The sequence below is a fragment of the Bactrocera neohumeralis genome, chromosome 2 (genome assembly GCF_024586455.1).
Source record: "Bactrocera neohumeralis isolate Rockhampton chromosome 2, APGP_CSIRO_Bneo_wtdbg2-racon-allhic-juicebox.fasta_v2, whole genome shotgun sequence".
Classification (NCBI taxonomy): Eukaryota; Metazoa; Arthropoda; class Insecta; order Diptera; family Tephritidae; genus Bactrocera; species Bactrocera neohumeralis.
The window spans coordinates 64,576,674-64,601,140 of NC_065919.1; the positions used below are offsets into that span (position 1 = coordinate 64,576,674).

Here is a 24,467-nt window from a genome sequence, read left to right on the forward strand (position 1 = left end):
CGGGTGTGAGTTACGATTTTGTCGCCATGGGCACTTTTGTAGAGTGTTCAATTCTGAGGAATATGTGTCTAAAGTCAAAGCGATGCCATAAAATGCCTCTGAGCTATAGAAGTTTAACGATTAAAAATCACGACTGTCGTGTATTTTCAATGGAAAATTTTTTTTTTAGGCTAAAATTTTCAGCGAAATTTCATGATGGGATTGAAAAAAATTAATAGTTAAAAAAAAAACACCCTAATGTATATATACAATTTTTACATATGTATATAAATGTTCAGCATAATGCTGAATCAATTTAGCCATGTGCGTTTATAAGTCTGTTTTTCAGATACTGATCTGAAATTTGCTCATTTGGGAAGCTTTTTCATTTGAGGAGATATTTTAACAAAATTCTGCATGAACAACTATGTAATCCCTGAAGAAATTGTTTCGATCGGATCGCTCTAGCATCCAAATAAACTGCTCGTTCTTCTTGTAAGGGATATTTTGCATTTGTAAAGGGTATTATAGCTCCGGTGCAACCGTGTTTAACGTGTTTCTTGTCTTGTTAATATTTAAATATCTGGATAAAGAACCTTGAAAATTCTCACTTACTGACATATTGGCATACTTATTAGAAATCCTTTCGTTGTAATTAAATTGATTTATTTTTTCTTAAAAATAATTACTAAAAACACAAAAACTACTCTAATTATACCAGTTATTACATAGTGCGCTACAAAAGTAAATTATTATTTATGTACTACAAATAATATTTATTAATGTCTTAACAAATTAGCTCTTAAATGTGTATATATATGAGTATGCTATACTTTGACACAGTGAGTGAGTGTGAAAAACGCATTTGCAATTTAAAATAAAACGACAATATTTCGCTTTTATTAATATACAAGTATTACATCATGAAGCTTTAACGCCAAATACCTGTCGGGTCACGGATGTTGTAAAGCGAACGTATATAAAAAGAAACAAAACATTCTTTTCTAAATCAAAATAAATTACCTAGAAAATTTAACGCTTTTTATGACAACTTTTATTGCTTTTCAATTAGTGCGCACTTTCCCATATTTTATTTTAACCCTAACCGGCTCGTGTTCCATTAAATATTCAGCGCTTGATCGGTTATTTATCGCCCGGGTTTGCACTGCCATCCGCCATAAGTTGCCAGCTGTCAATTTAAAGTCGAGTACAATCGTTGAATTATGTAATTGAATATTTATTTACAATCTGCTCAAAGTCCAATAAATCGATTGACTAATTTCTCTACTTCGGGGAGTACAGGTAGTCGTCATAAAATCTAGCCAGTGAATGGGTAAGTAGTCGGTTATAAAAACTATAAATTAGAAACGTGCGCTGGAATATTTTACGCTTGTATACATTAGCAGCCGCGGTACCAGTGTGATCTTTCGCTAATATGTTATTTGCATAGGACGTCATGTTTTCAAATTGCATGCATTTTTGTAAACATTTGTAACGATTCAAATGCAGCTTTCACTATTTGCATATTGAAATTCAAAATGCTAATTATTTGCACAAACATGTACATATGTATATATGTGTGTAGCTTTAGCATTACTGTTTACAAATTATAAACAGGTTTTATGGTTAAAAGTGTTTTCATGTTCTTTATCTATTTTGGGGTAGTCGAGAAAGTCTTTTCGTATTTCTAATCAAACTTCAACTTATTTTTATTTATTATGAACTTTAATGAATTTTGGTAGAACACTTTTTGCCATTTTTCCGCTAGAGACATTATTACATCAGTGTAAAACTGTCTCTCGGCGAAAAACTGCGACAAGTAATTTTCTTAGACTTTTTTTGAAGCCAACTTTACTCTATTATGGGAGTTCTGCATTGACCGAAACAAACGGTTGTCCGATGGTGCAAAGTCAGAGCTATATGGTGACGGCATAAAAACATTCCAGCCAAGCTCTCCCAGTGAGTCAGCAAAGATGTGTGTGATCTAGTGTTGTCCTGATGGAAGACGAAGCCCTTTCTGTTGATCAGTTGTGGTTGTTTTTTTTCGATTGCTTGCTTCATTCTCATCAATTGTTGACAGTAAAATGTAAAATCAATCGTTCGACCAGGCTGGAGCAACTAATAGGGAATGATTCCTTTCCAATCCCACTAAACACTCATCATAACCTTTCGAGGCGTCAATACTGGCCCCGCGACCATTTTTTGAGTTTGACCATGCTTGAACCATGATCTTTTTTGCACATTACTGTCGTATTTGATCCACTTTTCGTCTCCTTTTACCATTTGCTTCAGAAATGGTTCGATTTCATTTCGTTCTAGCAAGTAAGCGCAGATGTTGATTCGGTTCATTAAATGATTCAAAGACAATTCATGTGGTACCCGAACAGAGAGCTTCTTTTTGTAGCCAGCCTTTTCTAAATGGCTCAAAACCGCTTGATGATGAATGTTAAGTTCCTTAGCGATGGCATGGCTGTTTATGTGACAATAACAATAATAGGCGGCTTAATTCTGCTTTTAATTTCCTTAAAACTAGTCTTTATGTGAGCGAGTATATAAAGTTTCCATTTTGACATGGGTTCTCTAAGAACATTAGTAATCGGTTATAGCATTAGGGGTAGTCAGAAACAAAAAAAATTGCTTAATTTTTGCATTTTCTTAAAGTAAAATGTCTTAGAAATATTCTCTGAAGTAAATTCGACAAATATGTATCTTTCCAGTTATTTGTAAATTACGAGTTACTACGAGTTGTGCAAAACTTTCAAAAACGTTCGAGAAGTCGTTGAAGGCATGCCTCGTTCTGGACGACTTTCGACCTCTTCAACTGATGAAAATATTAAAAAAAGTGAAGGATATGGTGCTTGAAAATCGCCACGCAATCGCCGGAGCTCTCGAGAGTCCGTTCGAATTAATTTGGTGGATATTTTGGGTATAAAAGGCGTTCTTGCTCGAATCGTCGTGATAAAGCTAAGCTCTATTTTCAAAAAGAGTACCGTTAACAGGTCTCTTTGTACATGCTTGATCGTGCACATTCCGATCCCACATTTATGGAGAGCATTATAACTGCCGAAGAGACATGGTTTTATGAGTTTGACATGCAAACAAGTCAAGAATAATCGGAACCAGGCTAAAGCCGTTCAAAAATCAAGCTGATGCTAATTTTTTTCAATATTCGTGGTTTGAAGAATTATGAATTTGTTCCGGAGGACGGTCAATAAGAAGTTATTTTTGGCCGTATTGAGGCGTTTGCGTGAGAACATCCGAAACTAGCTGGAATTGTGGAAGAACAATTCATGGAATTTACAGAATGATAATGCACCATCGCATCGAGCCAAGATTGTGACCGAATTTAAAGCCAAAAATGCGTTGAATATCATCGATCAATCACCGTATTTACCAGATTTGCAACCGTGTAATTTTTTCTTGTTCTTGGATTTACTTGAAGGTGACAAAATAAATATTGAGGAATAATCAAATATTTGCATCTTCTTATAATCTCGCAACATGTTGCAACAGAGATTACAATAGGTTACTTCACTTAACGGTTGTTTTTATCACCTAAAAATAATGAGTTAGATATAGGGTTGTATATGTAGATACATATGTATGTATAAATGATCAATTTGACGAGACGAGTTGAAATCCGGGTGACTGTCTGTCTTCCCATTCCTTTGCCCATTTTCTGTGTATTCGTCTGTCCGTCTCCCCATGCAAGCGAAAAAATCTAGATATCTTATGTTTCTTAGCACCCAAGTGGCTTGATATTGCAGTTGTGCGGAATCGGTCTATTGCCTAAATATTAGTTATAAACATTACTACTTAACCACAGGTATAAGAGCATTGTTTACTTTATAAACTTCAGTTTTTCTGTGTTGTTTTTGGTAAGTGAAGGCATTTTTGTTTGGTCAAGTAGATACATTATGACTCAGTAGCTCAAAATTTACATTTAGACCGAGCAAAATAGAGACAAAAACTCGTAGCTATTGGTCTGCAAATATGCATAATTGGCAAATTCCAAATCGATGAAATGGCATATTTTGCTTTGGTTCTTTTCTTAGGTTAAGGGAATGTACTTTTCCTGCAATATGTTGCTAAACATACATACATACATATATACAAGCATACATTAAATATATGAATGGAATAAAGCAGGTGTTGACACTTTCTGGTGTGTGTAAGTATTCATAAGCCTATCACAATAACGGTTTAGAAATCATATCAACGATATTTGCTATTACTTCTTGGCATCTGGATTTCTAGGCACGACTTTTTCACGTGAAATGTAGCTAGATATTTTAGATGAAGGGTTGTTCCATAACATTTTAGTAAACAAATATTTGCTAGCAAATTGTTTCTATTAATTTTCTTCTAACACCTGTGCTCATTTACTGAGCGCTTTTATTCATATAATTGTCATGTATTCTCATTTGTAATGAGTTCAATGGATACTTTATGGGGATTTTATAATGTTATGTAAATTTTGTTATTTTATAGGAGGCTTAACTTTGTCAACTAGTGACAGTTACAATATACCATATTTAGTATGTATATGTATACAAGTCACGAATGACCATGGACTCAAGATTAAATTTGGAGTAGTCGATTTTTTTATGTTCGTTTAAAGGTACAGGGGACCAAATTTAGTGGTTGTGCGATGACTATCGTTTCATGTTTGTCCAAAAAGTCAGTCACAATCATGCTAGAATGTGAAAGCGCATTCAGGTCTTTTGGTACGAGTTTAGCATTAAGAGGCTTCATAACCAAAAAATTAACCAAAATGTGTTGAGTCCATAAGAGATGTTGAGATGCATTCCGGGAATATCATAAAATTAGAGAAAACAAGTTTCAGCTAAGCCTCATGCTCGATAATAAAATCTCGTTCAACTGGCGCTATTTTGGTTTATGCTTTCCTGAGTAGTCTCTTAGCTTCTACCTAAATTCTAAGGTTATTTAAAGGAGCATATTAAGTACCTGGCCGACAGGGGTAATGTTCGAAAAACTCTACGAAAAGATGCAGCGTTTAGCAGAATATTTCAAGAGCAGTGCAGACTTTTGTATAACCCCCAGAGGTGATCTAGTGATTGAGTTTTTGCCGCAGTATCCGGCACAGGAAGCAGAGGAAGAGAAAGACCTCCACTCCGTTGGAAAGGTCAGGCTACACATAGAATCTTCAATTGGCGTCAAACAGCGAAAAGGAAGAACGACTGGCGCGCTGTTGTAAACTCAGCTTTAAACGCGTAAAAGTGGTGTCTACGCCAATAAAGAAGAAGAAGGTATTATTACTGGTTATAAATTGGCCATATTATTGGGGATATTTGATTCGGATTATTATTTGTCACGAAAATTAATTTTATTTTATTTTTTAACAGACCTAGCCAATTTTAATATAATGTACTCGAAATTTATACATAAGACTATAGTACTTCAAGAATAGAGAAGACGAAATAATACTGTGTAGAAACACTGTTCAATGTATTTTTAATGTTAACGGGTTTTCCCACAATTCGCTGTCATCATCAATAATTCCCGAAAATCCAAAATATTTGCTTAATAACCCAAAACTGCGTCATCAAATTTATAAAGCTGTCCGTGTACATATTTACATAGAGACAAATATCGCAAGATTTCTTTTTCTTTCCTTAAATACTAAAACTTTGTTGGCGTAATATGTGCAAATATTTTGGCTTTAAAACACACACTCAAGTTAATAAATATGTCTACAAATAACAACATATTTTGTTTAGCTTTGTCTGCATTGTTCAGACATTATTTTTGGTTTTATTTGAACAGATTCAAGTTTGTTGAATTTTTTACTGTTATAAGGTTTATTCAACCTGTTTTATTAAGAAATTTCATTTTTATCGAGATTTTTATGGTAAAATATAACTATTTAATGAATGAAAGATGAAATTAACATATTCATTCAAAAATCCATTTGGATAACTTGAACTATCAGAATTTAGCATAAATATGCAAATATATTTGGTTAAACCTAATTAACACAAAAATTGTACTACACACTTTCAATTTTTATTAGAAAAAATCCCCTAAGAAATAAAAATAAGTATATTTGGAGAATACGTAAGAAAGAATCATGAGAGTTGAATACCATTCTCACTAGGGGTTGTAGTGAAAGGAAATAACATTTTTGATTTGGATTTTGCTTAATTAGCTCGTAATTGAAACTGTTTGAAAAAAAAATTTAATTATTTAATAGAGGCATGCACTTTTTTCTTAACCGTAAAAGAATGTCTGCAACTTTTAGAGGAGCGTTTAAAAATATTGATTTCATAATATCTGAAACTCTTGCCAACAGGTGGTATTTCGGGCTGAGTAGGCAATTGAGAATTGCTCTCTTGACGAACAAAGGCAAAATTCTATAAGTCACACTCATTATTCCCGTCCTGCCTTATGGTGCAGAGGCATGGACGATGGCAGCTCTGAGAGTGTTCGACGAAGTACCCACGGGGGGAATCAGAGTGAGAGAAGACCTCCACTCCGTTGGAGAGATCAGGTGGAGATGGACCTGGCTGCACTTGGTATCTCGAATTGGCGCCAAATTGTGAAAAACGGTGACTACGCCAGTAAAGAAGAAGTAAGCTCAAGTTGGGCAGATTTTGATCAAGCAAAACAAAAAAATTTAGTGAAGTCGATGTCAAATCGTGTTTTTCCAATAAATGTCGTTGAAGTCGTATATCTCCAGTGCTACCAAGCACATTGAGTCACACCATATAGTGTTAGAAAAGTGAGATTCTAAACTTCATTTAGTCAAAAAAATTAAAACTCGGGGAATCGAAGAAAAAAGTTACAGCTGTTCAAAAATATCTGCAAATAATGAAGAAATTCACTATATTTTGAATTTTTTGTATAAAAAGGGAAGAATGCAAGCCACCAATGAAATTTGCGAAGTTTACGAAGACGATGTTGTATCAGTTCGTGTAGCACAACAATGATTCGCTCACTTCCGTTCTGGAATTTCAAAATTTTGACTTACATGGATAAAAGTTTTACACTGATGGAATAATGTATGTAGTGAAAAAATGGCTAAAAGTGGTCGATCAAAATGGTATTATACATATTTGATTATTTATTTATTAGTATGAATATAAAAAAAAAAGTTAAAATTTGGTTTGAAATACGAAAAGACTTTTTCGACTACACCCCAATATTAAAAGTTAAGTTGGTGCGTATTCGATCTATTTTTGTCGTATTATTAAACAGAATTTAATTAAATATAACAACAACAACGAGATAGGTTTTGTACTAAATACAAATTTACAATATTTTACCAAGCAATATGACATAGAATATGTTTTAAGTAATCCACTGATAAAAACGGGAGAGGGAAGCTAAATTAAAACTGAGGCTGCGTTTAAACGAGTCTGTGGCATTGTATTAGTAATTTAGTAATTAATAAATAAAATCGTGGAATCTATTATAATACAGCGTATATTCGGTTGATATCCCCAATGTTAGAGTCAAACCGTTTCCAGGCTTTCAACGAAGCTTTATTTGATTTTTAATTTCACTGTTCTTATTACATAGAATTTAGTGAGTAACAACCTTCGTATTATTATGGCCATTTTTGCTAACGATGCGTTGCAAATTATGCTAACATCGCGTACTACATCTAATTATTTCATTACTACATACAATTGCTACTTATAAAAATTTACAATTTGTAATTATATTTATAATTTGAGTGAATGCACTCTATCGAACTACCTACATACATACAAATATTCATACAATATAAATTATTCACCTTTTTCAAACCAATTAGTGTGGCACCTAAATACTCGCAATTTACTGTGCACGCGCAAGCGATTGCCAATTCATGAGGAATGAAATTAGAATTCGCACAATGGAAAAATTAAATGCAGAATGCTATTCGAAAAACACCAATTTTCATTGCCAATTAAACGCAAAAACCTGGCAACGTCCATGCGGTGCCGACAATCGCATGAGTTAATGGGTGCGATTTTTTCATTTGTTTTTGGTTTAACCGACATTCTCCTCAGCGGCAAATGTGTGTGTAGGTACATATGTTTGTGGGCTGTTAACTACTGCTGTACTTATAAAAAATATCAGTTTCGTTTAATTGTTCAAAATTACAACAACGAAACGCACTTAAGCAGTACGGGAAATATTTGTTGCAAATACACACACATATTTACATATAAACAAATGGGTTCAATAATAATTTTTTTTATCGAACATAAAACATATACCGGAGCAATTCAATTTGTTTTGAAACAAAAATTCTTACATTAAATTTTCGATTAAATCAACAGCTCATTTCTGGTTAACTGATAACAGCAAACAAAAGCAATTCAATGTAATTTAATTTATTGATTGAAGGTTCATTAAGTTCGACAAACCGTAGAGCCGCTGAAAGTTTTACGAAGTTCGATAAACCACTGTCGAACTTATAAAGGGTCGGTGACTGTACGAATTGCTATAACTTTATGTAAAGATTTCCTTCAAAAGTCATTTTTTTTCAGTACTAAAAAGTTTAAATAGGATATGTAGTATATTTTGAATAGCGTACAGGGTTTATTCGGAAAGTAATAGGACTAAGTCGATATAAAAAAATTTATTAAACCAAGCCTTTAAAAACTTTCCAAATAAGCTCCTTTTGCGTTGATGCACCGCTGCCATCGCGATTTCCAAGCATTCGAGGCGTCACGGAAGTTATTCTCCGGAATAGCTTTGAGAGGCGAGGTACATGCTGCTTTGCCTCTTTGTCTCAAAGATGCATGACTCGTCACCTGGGATTACGTTATTCAAAAATTGGCGGTCACTTTCACACATGTTAAAATTTTCTTGGCACACTTCCACTCGCCGCAATTTCTGGTCGTCGGTGAGCACTTTTGATACCATCTACGCGCACACCTTGCGAATGTTCAAGTGCTCCGTCACAATATCATGAACCACGGATTTTGATAAATTTAACAACTGGGTAATTAAACGAATACTTAGTCGATGGTCTGAGTTCAATACTTTGCGCACACGAGTCGAAGTCGCAGGCCTCCCAGCACGGTCTTCAGCAGCGACCTCTTCCCGGCCCTCTAAAAAGGCCTGGTGCCACCGAAACACACCACTTCTTGAACGCTGCATTTTCGGCTTGCTTGCTTGTTTTTCTTGTTATTCGGCCGATTGATCGTCTAATAAACATCACTGAAGGCCTTTTACAACATTCTGAACGTTTCGGCACCAGAAATTTGATTTCGTACACAACATTTATTGCAGCTTCTTTGTTGAATAGTTTCACGCATCGTAAAAATCGACGAATGCACTTTATGTACTAAGGAAAATATAAGCGTATACTAAACACTAATGATTATTTTGATGCGATATTTGGTAAAAATGATGAAATTTAAATTAAAAAGTCTTACTATTTTTTATGTGTATTATTATACCCTGAACAGGGTATATTAAGTTTGTCACGAAGTTTGTAACACCCAGAAGGAATCGTCGGAGACCCTATAAAGTATATATATAAATGATCAGTATGTCGAGCTGAGCCGATTTAGCCATGTCCGTCTGTCTGTCCGTCTATCCGTCTGTCTGTCTGTCTGTATATCTACGAACTAGTCCCTCAGTTTTTAAGATATCGTTTTGAAATTTTGCAAACGTCATTTTCTCTTCAAGAAGCTGCTCATTTGTCGGAACGGCCGATATCGGACCATTATAACATATAGCTGCCATACAAACTGAACGATCGGAATCAAATTCTTGTAATGAAACCTTTCACATTTGCCAATGTATCTTCACCAAATTTGGTATAGATTATTTTCAAAGGCAACAATGTAATCTCCGAAGAAATTGGTAAGATCGGTTAACTATAGCATATAGCTGCCATACAAACTGAACGATCGGAATCAAGTTCTTGTATGGACAACTTTCACATTTGACAAGATATATTCACGAAATTTGGTATATATTATTTCCTAAAGCAACAATGTAATCTCCGAAGAAATTGATCAGATCGGTTGATATATAGCATATAGCTTCCATACAAACTGAACACATAGTTACTAACAGAAATGCACCTGTGGAGGGTATTTAGCTTCGGTTAAAATCGGTTAACGTTTTTTCTTGTTTTTTCTTATTTATACTCTGAGCAGGGTATATTAAGTTTGCCGCGACATTGTTATACATACAAGGACCATCGGAGACCCTACAAAATATAAATATATATATTATAGAGGGTCAAAAAGCACATTTTTTCGCTTGGTACTCTGAAAATTTGGTTGATAGACACCTGTAAGAAAGGCTATCCAAATACTTATGAGCTCTTAAATGAAAAATATTTCATTTTGTGGATTTGGTAGAAAACTGAACGCTCTTCTAAAACGTTTAAAGATATTAACGGTTAAAGTTTGATTATTTTATTTTATTTTTAATTATTTGTAATATTGTTTTTAAATAACATTTCAAAATTGATATTAATTTTGTGTTTGTAACGATTTTGGTGTTCTTGCAACATTGTACCATCGGATCATATGTGACCCGAACGTTTACTTTAATGCTTTGTCTCATTTAAATAATTGTGATCGTGTTAAAGTAGACTCCACAAAACTCTCCCGAAATTCAAAATTTCAAAATTATTAGATAAACTTTTCGCGTTGGTAATAAACATCTATCAGATACAGTATACTTGATGTATGGAGATCCAAATTTACACAGATATAAAAAGGTTATATCAAACTAAGAAATAAATTTTCATTATTTTAGGTTTGAGCAAATTTGATTAGATTGTATGGTACAACAGACCTGGAATTATAACAGCAATTCCCCACTACACTGATATGAGTTGCTGGATTTAATGAGAGTGAAATGAAGTCAGCGTGATAAAAAAATGTTTAAGTTGAAAAACACCTCGGTTTGAGTCAGTTGAAAGGAATGTGAAAACTTGCTGATGCTCTATTTTAAACAAAAGCTTGCGCTCTTATGTTAAATAATGCAAATATTGATTCACTTTTTTAATGACAGTGATGAATTTGTTTATTTTGTTGAACGCATTCATTTTGCGCTTAAATTGCAAAGCATTGTCATGACTCTTATTATTGCATGGCGCTACAATATAGGGAAATATTTTTATTGTAAATAAGATAATTTTTTGCATGACCTTGATCAAAGTCACTATCCAATTTAAATTACACGAGTTGCGATTATTTTGAGATGTATCTGTTGTTGTTGCCGCGCTGGCAAGGGAACGCTTTTTTTTAGCGCAAATACCACAAATTAGAAATAAACAATTAGAAAGCGTTTGACTGTAACTAATTTAATTTATTCGCAATTTGGTTAGTTTTTAATTTGTTATGGAACAAATGGAAGAGATTATTCATCATGGAAATACTAAACACCGGTATAGAATGAAAGAATAGGTAAAAAATCAATTATATCTAAGTTTCTAAACGCCCTCAAAAGATATTTTCTCAGCTAGTATAGTCGCTTGGGTACAATAGAATTTTTGTATTGATAAGTTAGTAATATATGTATAGTCATCTGAAATGTAAAATAACGTAACATCACTTTTCACAATGTTGCATAATATGAAAAACGATATACAAAAGTAAGAGAGGGCTATGTTTGGGTGTTATCGAACATTTCATACTCTACAACTATACAACTTGCAAGAATGTCATCTCAAAAATATTTTCAGCGAATTTCAATATTAGGCCTCACAGATTGACCGACCTGTTCAGTAAGAAAACTATATACACTGGGGTCCAAATTTTCGGTGTCTGGGTGATTGAAAAATTTCGATCTCGACAATTAGGTAATATAGGAAGTAGGCGTGGTTGCCATCGAATTTCGCAGTCTTTAATAGGAATGTTTGGGTAACCCCACACACCAAATTTGATTGATATCGGTGAAGTATACGTAGTTCCAGTGATATAGGATTTTGTCTAAAGGTGGATGGTGCCAGTGCCCGTATCCAATTTTTGCATCTACTCCCATAAAGTTTTTCCCTTCCATTTACTGCATGAAGTGAATTATTTACCCTTGGCACCCTGTACCGAAAAACAGTATTACTCGTATCTTAATTGAGTGCTTAGTGATGGCAGTTTGTATGTTACAAAAAAAAACTACTCGTATTGAAACAAAATTTAAAATTTGTATATTGCACTTTTAGATATCATGTAATTCCTCCCTCTTCCTGGCGTATCATCATGTTTCCTGCTTCTCCGCCTCTACATTTTTCTACAGCATTAAATTTCTTACAATATTTGTATGAGCTAACAATATTTTTTTTTATTGAGTTTTGTCGATCATTCAGTTACCTAGAAAATTTATGAAACGAAATATTTTTTTAAGTACCATAGTTGAAAGGGAGATACAAATTTTTCTATCTGATAATAAGAAAAACTATAAAACCGTCAGGCGGACGACCTGCACGTTACAATTAAGAGGTCATACTTGGAGAGACTTTCTTAGAGGTGTCTAAGAACCTATTTTTCAGAGCAGAAAACGGAACAGATAATAGTTTCTCTGGCCTACCCTAATGTATACCATATATTTGCATTAAAATGGGTCAAATAACTTTTAATTTTTGTTTCTTAGGTACCGTAAAAATAACGTTCGAAATGACGAAAAAAATTAGGTAGAATTTGAACTCTTAACATAAATATTACAGGTGCATTATGATTTTTTATTTTCCATATAAATAACTCAGCAGTTTTTTCTTTTTTGTCTGAACCCACAAGAAAGGTCTGACAGCTACTTATGTTAACTCGTTCATAAGTTATTAGGGTTCATAGTCTAACCTTAAATTGTAAAAGATGGTTTTTAATAATTCGTTAGAAGCATTTTCTTGTCAATCTTGTATATTATATAATCAAGCACACAGAAAATTTAAGAAAAACAATTTTATGGGTAAAATTTTGAACTCAGCAAACAAAAGATATGTTAAATTTTTTTCTTGAAATAACTTTTTTTAGAGGTTGTACATTTGACATTTATTAGGTTATTAAATTTAAGAAATAATAATAAATTAATTTGTTTTTCTCCTTCACAACTTTTTGCTGCAAAAGCAAAGAATTTACTCCAACACCTGACAATTAGCCACTTCATTTGTTTCTCAGAACAACAGCAGACTATCGTGCCGCAGTTTTGCAATGAATAATGAAGGCCATCCATGTAATCATCTAACTTCTTTGTAATTTTATTTTGAAATCACTTTCGTGTTAAAAATACAATGCGACTTATTTTTATTTAAGCTTTTTCCAACACGAGATCAACATTATTGCATGCATAATCATTTAAATCAATTTCTACTTATTTTTGCGTTTTCCTCTGGTCTTATTTGAAAACATTATTTGATTATATAAAAAAGTTGCAGGCAAAACAAAGATAAACAACACTCACGTTTATTCTACGGACAATTAATTCTACTACGAGTTAATTGTGGCTGCGCATAATTGCCTTAAATATAAATTATCAATATGCATGAGTTATTTATTATGTTACCTGCCCCTATAACTGATAATAATTCGACTTACTCGTATGAGATTGCATGTTTCTAATTTTGATCATTCAATTATATGCATAAAAATCACATGTGGGTTTGCAAAAATGGGTAAATTTTCTACCGTCACTTGTGAAAAATGTGTCAAGCCACCTGACCTACTATATCAGGCCCTGCAAATGTAGAGATATTCGAGTGTAATAATAGAAAGTAGCTTTCTCTTCGACAGATTTGTGGCCGCTATTATCCGGCAAATAAAGGGCGCTGCAGTTTAAAAATTAATTGAGTGTTAATTATGGTATATTGCGTATATCAATTCTGTAATATTGAAAATTCTATATGTATATTAATTTTCACTGCCGGCGCGCCTCTAACGTCATGTGTAACTTTTTCGTCTGCTTGTGTTTTGTACACCGAACTAATCGCCTGATTGCCACATGCAAACTCAGTTGTCTATTGCTCTATATATGCCCATAAATCTATGTACTTTGTAGGTTTTTAATCACAATTTGAAATGTAAATAAGTGCACCAATTAAAAATGGAAATGATATCGCGGAAATGGTAGTAAATATTTATAGGTATAAATAAGTAAACAGAAACTGTAAGTTAGATTTCTAATTAGAAATGCTAAGTGAAATTGAATGCAGTAAAAAATGTGAACTCCACACAGTCAATGTTGACAAGTGAATTTTAGTTCTTTCAATATATTATTTTTAATTTGATTAGCGGCTACATTTACCCCTTTATTTTTAAGCGAAATTCAAGTTATCACTTCTTCGGAATTTATTGAAGTTGGTTGCAGACTTGCTTGATAACAACTCGATTATATCCTTGCATCTTCTAAATAAAATTTTAAAAATTATTAGGATATTTTGAAACTTTTGTGCAAAGTGTTAAAAGTTTATACCCGTAAGTTATTCAACATTTTACTAAATTAAAAATTTAACACAGATTTTTTCAAGATTGTTTTTTGAATAGGCATTTTGTTTAATTAATAAAAAATAAAACTGAGTTTGTACAGAATTTAATATATTTTAATAATCGGTGATTCATTTTGAAACATTTTGGATTTGCTTGATCCCGTAGCAGATCCCTAGGAGGACCTTCGAAAACAGTGTCTGGTGGTGAAGAAGATTTTCGATTTAAAATCGTCTCAAATTCAAAAACAAAAAAAAAGATATTTACAATGAATTAATACAAATAATAATGATGGAAGGACAAGTTAAAATTGTGATTTCCAAAAAAGGCGTTTTTTTTTTTAAAAAATTATACAACAGAGTGGTTTAAAAGATCGAAATTATTATTAAAACTCCTCTGCCTTCGAACATTTTCTCACAAATACATCATTGAAGAAAGGAAGGGAAAAAATTTTAAGCCGATCAGTCAGCTTTTTCGAAGAAATTTTCTTACTAACGTTTTGAGAGCTGATTACGCTAAGTTAAAAAAATTCTTATACCTCCGGAACTATGCATCGTATCAACTTTTCCAAAAATATTTTGAAGCTTATGACATTTAATATATAAGCAAAGAAAATCGATTTTTTTTAATTCACAAATGGATGGATCCACTTCATAAGGAAGAGATAAAGGATTCATCTTCATACAGAGTCCGGCACTCGAAGTGCCAATTAAAAAAGCCATAAATTTGGTTTGGAAAATTATTTTTATGTATTTTAAAGTACAAAATGTGTGAAAATAATCATAAATTCAGGACCAATTCACTTTTGCTCGAGATAACCACCTTTTGCCTTAACTATGCCCTTGAGACGGTCAAAAAACGAATCGCAAGCTGCCCGAAAGTGACTTGCCGGTATTTTGGCCCACTCACGTACAATGAATTTCTTCAGCATCTCGAGACTGGGGAATTTTTACTTCGAACCTTGCTCTCCAAAATGGCCCAGAGAAACTTTTCCATTGGATTTGCATCTGGTGAATTCGAGAGCCATTGTGTGGTCGTAATGAAGTTCGGAACGTGGTTTTTCAGCCATTCTTGATTCATTCGCGCTTTGAGACGGTGCTGAGTCTTGTTGAAACGTCCATGTTTTGCGACCGAAATGTTTGTTTGCCCACGGCTTCAAAGCAGCTTGCAGAACACTTTCCCTTATAATACGTCGCATTTATTTTGACGTCAGGCTCGATGAAAACAATTGGAGAGCGCCCATCTGCGGTGACAGCGGCCCAAACCATTATTTGTGGCGGGTGCTGCCTCCTGGTGGCCAACCGATGACTTAGATTCGCGTATGAACGGTCGGTCAAGTAAACCCTATCGTTTTGAGAGTATATGAATTGCTCAATTGGAAAAATTGTTTCGTCAGAAAACACAATGTTCGGATTTTGACCGCTTTCGGCCAAGCGAAGCAACTGCTTCGCTCTCTCAGGTCCTACTTGTTGCTGCTTCGGTGTGAGATCATGGGCCTTTTGGAACTTGTAAGGCTTGACCTTGAGCTCATTTTTCAATATGCGTCGGATGCTGTGGTCGGATATTTTCAGTTCTTTAGCCATTTGATTGGCACTTCGTCGTGGATTTCGCTCAAGTCGCTTCTTCACTTTCCAAACCATCTAACATGACGTTGCAGTCTTTTGATGACCACCTCCATGGCGTTTTGTGATGCTACCAGTATCAATGTAACAAGTGATGGTGCGATAAACAAAAACTTTATTCACATTAAGGTGTTTGAGCTCACGAACAATTGCTGGCTGTGATTTTCCAGCTAAATATGAAGCAATCACACTATTACGTTTGAATTCCATCGCTTATCACTTTTTTTTGCGTTCACTTTTGGCAAAACGCGTTTGCACACTTGTGAACAATACTCCGAACTGTCATTCAGCAGATTTATAAACAGCTGATTCCTGTGCGACAGCTGCGCGAACAGTCTGAAGTTGGTTACACTTCGTGTGCGAACTAACTTTATTCTGAATATTAGCGATTAAATCTGTTTTGAAGCAAACTCTAACGGGCAAAAAAAAAATTTCTAACAATAACGAAAAATACTACTTAGGAAGCTCTGACAATTTGATGTCAAAATATACCAAGTGTATTGATGTTATGTTGAACTTAATTTAAAAATTATAATAAAATGAATTTCGAATTGGTTTTCCACAACATTTAGAACATTAATGTCTGTTTTTTTCTGTCAGAAATATTATTTTGATAACGCAAATTCCCTTACCTGCAAGCTTTACCCAATCCATTACAGTGTATTCTTTCATTGCCCTTATATCACTTGCATTAATTAGCTTTGATCAGTATGTAAATACTTAAAAATATATTATATTTAATTGCAAAAGTGCCGCTAATTTAAAACGATCCGCTGCGTAATTATTGTAAAACATCAAAAATATCATGTAAATATATGTAATTACATGTCAATAAATAAAGTATTTGTCACACAATTAAATTAATTTTGTCTCAGTTTTCATATATATGTACGTAATTAAAACAGACATTTAAAATATAACTTCAGGCTTTTCAATAACAGTGATATTTTCACACATACAAAATGAATAATTGTATGGTTTTGTTGAAAACGGAGGCACACAGGCGACGTACCGCAAGGGGCCGCACTTAGACCAGCGTTGTGCCAGCGTTAGGCCTATTGTGCCATGATTATATACAAGTACCTACTTATATACAAGCTGTTGTAATTAAAAAAAAGTATTTGTAGTTTAATATTCAGTATATGCATTTTGTATCTGTGTGCACGTTTTAATCCACGTTTTTAACAGCACCGGAATCGAAAGAATAAATAAAACCTCTGAAATGTATTACATATGTATTTTAAACTAAAGAGATCATCAAACTGATTTTTTTTTTTAATTTTATGTCCTGTGATTTTTTTTAAATATTTTGCTAGAAAAAATTGTCTAATCAGCAGAACTCCAACGTTCTCAAATAAGATATAATATGATATCAGATCTTGACAAAGTTAACTTTTGTTTAAAAAGTCGGGAAAGAGGGAGAACAAAGACAAAGCGAAATACAGGAGGTGTTTCAAAGTAAACAGGACTTTTTGAATTTAGCGCCCCTGGTGTCGCCATCTATATGTCGACTGATGTGTGTGCACGGTTGATTTTTTGATCAAAAATCACATTTTAACCATTAACCACTCCCCGTATTCATCTGATATGGCACCGTGCGACTTCTTCCTTTTCGAAAAAATGCATTTGCCCATGAAAGGAAAGCATTATGCAGACGTAGAGGCCATTCAAGAGCCATACTGGCCAACGAGCTAAAACACTCGTTCGACATGCTTTTGGGACCGTGCAAAAAGCTGTATTGAAGCAGAAGGAGACTATTTTGAATAAAATAAATTGATTTTGCCGAAAAAACCATTTGTTCTGTTTTTTTTAAGTCCTGTTTACTTTGGAACGCACCTTGTAAATTATATACTTTCGAAGAATCGTATTTATCAATTAATGGAACTTGGTTTAGTTATGTTACTAGTCCCCCCTATGTATACTCATAAATTTTTATTAGTCTCTTATGAATCTTTCACATAATTATATAAAAGAAAATCGCAGCATATTCTGAATAACATATACCCAGCGAGTATAAGTCAGACTTTGTCTTTTCTGCGTTAATCTTAAAGGAATGCTTTTAGGTGAAGTTATATCCAGAAACCCTACAATATATAGATGTATAAATACAATCAGCTTTAGGAGCAGAGTCTGTTTATCCACGTCCGTCTGAGTAAATTTTGTATATGTTACTTTCTCCCCTAGATCATTAATCGGAACCGCTGATATCAGACCATATAAACTGATCGATCAAACTCAAGTTACTGTTTAGAAAACTGTTTTATTTGACAAAGTATATTTCAATTCCATGGCATGAATTATTATTCAAGGCAGCGCTTCAATTGTGTTCAAATTGGAACCATACATACTTGTATTTAATCTGGCAGCTCAAGCTCAAGTTCTTATATGGAAGCTAAGATAAGATACTTGGAACGGAATATTTAAACGGAATATTTTCCAAGGCAACTCTACAATCTTTGAGCCAATTGCTTAGATCGGATCACTATAGCATATAGAGGTCAAAAATTAACCTCAATTATGGGCACCAAGTGGCTCTTATCGAAACTATATTTTGACTCATTTTCTATATACTAATTTTATCAGAATTTTCAAAGCAAAACGGCTAAGTTTTGAGAGTGTAGACTGAAATGAAAGACCACACAACAATCAAGCCATAGAGAAAGCTACCGTCTACCGGTTATGAAAATGAAGTACTAATTTTGACTGGGAAAGGACAAAAAAAATTATTCATAATTACACATACATACATATTTTAGCCACCTTTCTGTCAATTTGTGGAAACTTTTCCCAAAGGAAATGTGCGTATTTTGAAGCAAACCAATCAGACACCCAATATTCGACTTGCGCGTGGGAATCGAAGTGCTGCTCAGCCAATGCGTATTCCATCGATGAAAATAAATGGTAATCGGAAGGGGTCCAAGTCTGGTGAATACGGCGGGTGGAGTAGCAGATCCCAGCCAAGTATACTGAACCAATTTTACTTTGCCGTGTCTTATGACCCATTCTGGTAATTTTTCAATCAATTCATAGTTCAAATTAATCATTTGTTGTCTGTGGCGATTAGTATTAACAGTTTCACTAGCTTTTAGAGGCTCATGGCATACCACACCTTTCTGATCCCACCAAACACAGAGTATTACCTTCTTACCGAACAGTTTTTGCAGTCGATATTGATGATTATACAGGATTAACTCATGATTTTCTCCTTTTAGTATTCTTAAAATAAATCAATTTCTCATCGTCTGTGACTTTTCTTCAAATGGAAACAGAAAATTAAAGCCTTCCGCAAACCATCAGTTTTCGGTACAAAATTTGACATTTTCAACATAATGAATGTTGTTCAATGACTGCAAGGTTCATTGAATATGTTTCACAGATGTCATGCCAGCCAAACAGAAAAAAATTTAAAGATCGTTCACAATAAATGTTCCTTACCAACACATTTGTATCCTAACGTTCACTTCATATGGGTACACGGTAGTTGCTGCCTCTTCATAGCCGCTGATATGACAAAATATTGTTGATGTAGGTGACAATTGTTCAGAAGCAAGGCGGACGTAAAAAAATTAACTATCATTTAAAGAACAATTAAGATTATTTCATTTGGCATGAAAAAGTAAATCCAGTGATTCTACAAGGAGCGTTCCAAAGTAAACAGGATTTAAAAAAAAAACAGAACAAATGATTTTTTCGGCAAAATCAATTATCAATCAAAATAGTCTCCTTCTGCTTCAATACAGCTTTTTGCATGGTCGAAAAGCATGTCAAACGAGTGTTGTAGCTCGTTGGCCGGTATGGCCGCCAGTATGCCGGTGCAAGCCTTTTGAATGGCCTCTATGTCTGCATAACGCTTTCCATTCATCAGCAAATGCATTTTTCCGAAAAGGAAGAAGTCGCACGATGCCATATCAGGTGAATACGGGGAGTGGTTAATGGTTAAAATGTGATTTTTGGTCAAATAATCGGTCACAAGCGTCGATCGATGAGAGCAATTTTTGGTCGTCAGTCAATTTGTGCGGAACAAACCGTGTACACACCTTTCGTGAGCCCAAATGTTCGGTCAAAATGCGATAAATCGATGTTTTGGAGATGTTGAATTCCATTTCCATTAATTTCAATTATGAATTTCATTTTTGATGAATGATTTCGATGGAATTTCCTGATCACTTTTGATCGATTTATTCACGACCACTAAGAAAACGTTGAAAAAAGATAGGCAATCATCGTCTTAAACTTGCTTCATCAATTGAAACGTTTCGGTAAAAGTTTTACCATCATATCTTTGAAATGTTATGCAATAAATTATCTATGAAATGTCATGGACTGGATAATCGATAAAGATAGCAGATTCTGACGGACCGGTCCTGTTTACTTTGGAAAGCTCCTTGTATAGTAGTTTCTATGAGATTTATTTATACCAATTCAATTCAAACCAACATTTCAGCCATGTTTAACTTCGCATAGTGTTCACTTCTATGTGCGCCTATTGCTTATGAATTTCTTTCGCTTAAAAATCGCACACCATTTCAAAAGAATCGAAAATCGGGGCAATCACTTTTTATATGCCACTAAGCACCTGATCCTCAAATCATTTGTACATATAAACCTAATAGACGTTCAACGTTCGCAGATTTTCAATGTCGCCTGACGTTGTTAGCATTTCAATTTAGCAAAATATTGGCTAAAAGGTTGATTATTCGTAGCAAGTACTATGAAAGTGTTTATAGTATGTATGTTTGTATGGAGATATTTAGGCATATAAGTAGGCAGCACGATGTCATGCAATTTGATTGTCATTTCAACATGGGCCGTTTACAAGAAAATGTCACGTGCTAAATTGCAACTAAAACGTGCAAACATTGCAAATCCAAAAATACAGTGAAAAATAAAACTATTTTGCGGAAGGTCTATAGAAAAATATTAAATATACCCTTGACAACAATCCAACTAATGTTAAATATGACAATTACATCTCTAGAATGTTTTCTTAATTTTCAATTTGAGCCTAGTGAGAGGTTTGAAGGTATAGTCTTGAAAAGTTTCGAACTCGAGGTCAGCTATGTACATATACAAGTATATATGTTAACTTAAAACTTTAAAAGCGTTGTTTTCGAAAATGTGACTTCATGATTTATCGCGAGCTACTCAATCGATCTTAATGTGTTAAACACACGATTTTTGTTGTTCAATTACAACTATTGAAGAAAAAAAGATCGAAAAATTTTCGCTAAAATTTGAATATTTTCACTTTTCTTTCCCTCATCCAATACCTAGTTTATGGTCATATTTTTATACTCTTGCAACATGTTGCTTCAGAGTATAATAGTTTTATTCACCTGACGGTTCTATGTATCCCCATAAACTCAGCGAGATAGATATACTTATGGGGTTATATATGTATATTCAAATGATCAGGATGACGAAACGAGTTGAAATCTGATTGTCTGTCCACGTAAGCAGTAACTTGTGTAAAAATTAGGATATCTTGATGAAACTTGGTATACATGTTCCTTGGCTAAAAATCTTGCAGATGGCCGTTATCGGACCACTGCCACACCTACAAAACGACATTAACGGAAAATCTATAAAGTGCCTTAACTAAGCACTAAAATAAGATATATAACTTTAATTTGGCAAAGGGGACCACAGTAGCTATAGACACCTGTGATCTACAAAATTTTGAAAAAGTACGCGTGGCCCCGCCCTCTAATAAGTTTAATGTACATATATCCTAGGCCGCAAAAGATAAAATAACCAAATTCGTTTAAGACAACTTTTATAAGAATTTTTGCCGAAGTGTGAAAAAGAATGAAATCGAATGTTAACTCCGCCCACAAGCATAATCAATAACTAAATACTCCCCGAGAATGGTAAGAAGAGTTTTAAACGAGCTGGTGTAAAAATCGGACGATGGGTGTGGCACCACTAAATTTTAGATAAAATCACATATCTCAGGATCTGCTCGTCCGATTTCATACGTTACATTCTTCTAACAATCTTGTGTCACAGCGTGAGAATTACGCTTACTTCCCATATAACACAATTTTAAATTCCATTTGATTCCTTCTCTTTCTAGTATATGAATCAAGACGCAGTTAATATCACGAGCTAAAACATTGCGTGAATAGTGCCTCTGAAGTATTCCACCATATTTTCTGAATTTATGCAAATCGGGCCGAAACTGCTCAAGCCCTTAGTTACCGAATATGTTGACCCTAGTATTTATATTTGACTTTTAACCGAATATTTCGGTCAATATGTGAGGTATATAATTGAAATGCAGAGAGAACCCTTTTCATATAATATATGTCTATGTGTCAAAATTAGGTTGAATCGAAGCAATATTTTCTTTAGCTTCCATATACTAACACAACAATTTTCGAATTTCCAGGTTACTTTATACCGCATATATCGCTCAATATGTGAGTTCTTTCAAGGAAAATGAGAGGGTGTATGTTACCCATAACAGTATATGTTTGTACATAAAATAGATGAAATTGGCTGAAAACTTGACCTTGCTCCCATATAACTAATATCGGGATTTTCGAATATCCGGCTGACTTTACTACATATGATGGGTGATTGTAGGTGAGGAACCTTGATGAACCTCAGGGAACATTTTTTTAGTATGTGGTTTATTAATAATATGCAGTATTGTTGAAAATAGATAAAATCGAGTCTATACTATCCACCAATTCCCATATACTACATATGCATAATAATATTCGCTTCTCTAATAAATCTAATGCCGAATTTGTCTATCTGTTTATGAGTTCTATAGAGTAAAAATTTCATATCGGCATACTATAAATTAAACAGAAAGCATGTTCTTGTAATCGTCTATTTAGCTTCAACTTAAACAACTGCAAATTTTCAAAAAAAATATACAAATCGTATGCCTTATCTCTTAAAATAATTTGTAAGTGTTATCAAAAGTTTTATACCATATTTAAGGGGAAAAGTCTTCATTAGAAAAGCGAATATAAAAATATTGATTTCCCTTAAAACTTAGCAGATTAAAATCAATTTACAGTAAATTCAAAACTATAAGTGGAAAATAGTAACAAAAAAACTGAAAAAATGGTATACAAGTATATAGCAACTTACCTTAATTAAATTTTTGGTTAGTATCCCAGAGTCCATTCAACCATTCTCGCTGATGGTATTTTCTGTAATTGAAAACATTGTTTAAGAAAACTTGTATTGATTAAAAAAATGTTTAAATATCCAATTTATTGTCCTATACCTATTATATGGTATACAAATAAATAGTATTATTTCGAAATGTTATTAAAAGAACTTTCCTAGAGGAATAACTGTCAAACCAAATATGTATGCCACATACTATATCCGTTCAAGTGTTTTCTTGAATGGTACTTTTGAAAAATTCAAAGATCAAAAAACGATGAAATCACACGGTAAATAAATAAGTAAAAGTTGATCCAAGTAGAGGTAATTTTTTCAATACTGTTATGACATTAAAATTTTTTCATTATTCTTTAGCATTTCATCATGGAAGGACTTACATCTGAACAACTCGGGCTGACGTATGACTTGGCGCATTTTATATCGAGATCTTAAATTGAAAGCTCTTGAAAACTTTCAAGAAGATCCAACGTTTTCAAGCCAATTTTCGTTCAGCAAAGAGGCCCATTTATGGCTCCATGGGTAATGAAACAAACAAAATTGCCACATTTAGGACGAAAAGTAACGTGAAGAGATTCAAGATAGAAGAAATATGCCGGTGAGAACGTTACAATGGCGACCATTAAAGCGCGATGACAACCACTATTTGATGCCGGAAATTGAAGATCTCGGCGACATATGGCTTTGAGAAGACGGCGAGACTTCCCACACATCGCATCAATCAATGAATTTATTGAGAGAACACTTCGCTGAGCAGATAATTTCATGTTTTTGGGCCAGTCGATTGGCGACCAAAATCGTCTGATATCACACCGTTAGACTTTTTCCGTTGCGAATATGTAAAGTCTAAAGTTTATGCGGACAATTCCGCTTCGATTCAGTGCTTGAAGCAAAACATCACATGTGTCATTTGCCAGTTACGAGTCGAAATGGTTAAACGAATTAAAAGGTCAACATTTGAAAGAGATAATCTGCAAATAATAAATAACAAAGAATGATCTTTCGATTGATAATAAACATTCCCCATTAAATTTGAAGTTTCTGTGTTTTTGCATTTTAAAAGAAATGACATTTAGTGGTGTTCGCTTGACGAAGGCAATATTATTCCATTTTGTAGTAAAACTGAAATTAAATGCAACGTTTCAGTTAATAATGGGTATTAGAGGCAAGTGATTGCAATGTCAATATCAATCAACTGAGTGCTAAATAATTACCCGAATGCAACTACTCATACGACATAAAATGGTCCTGCCATTTCGCCGCCTAAGTCATTTGATTTAATTCCGTTAAACTGCCTTCAGAGGGTTCGTCAAAACAATGGTGTATG

General features: G+C 33.8%; 1 protein-coding gene across 1 annotated transcript in view; it reads right to left on the reverse strand.

The window, feature by feature from the left end:
• Positions 1 to 23,148, reverse strand: part of LOC126756720 (sodium-independent sulfate anion transporter) — a 60,935-nt gene extending 37,787 nt beyond the window's left edge. The window contains exon 1 of the mRNA XM_050469991.1: positions 23,102 to 23,148. The gene's annotated coding sequence lies outside the window, so the exon portion shown is untranslated. The remainder of the gene's footprint in view (positions 1 to 23,101) is intronic.
• Positions 23,149 to 24,467: the final 1,319 nt, after the last annotated feature.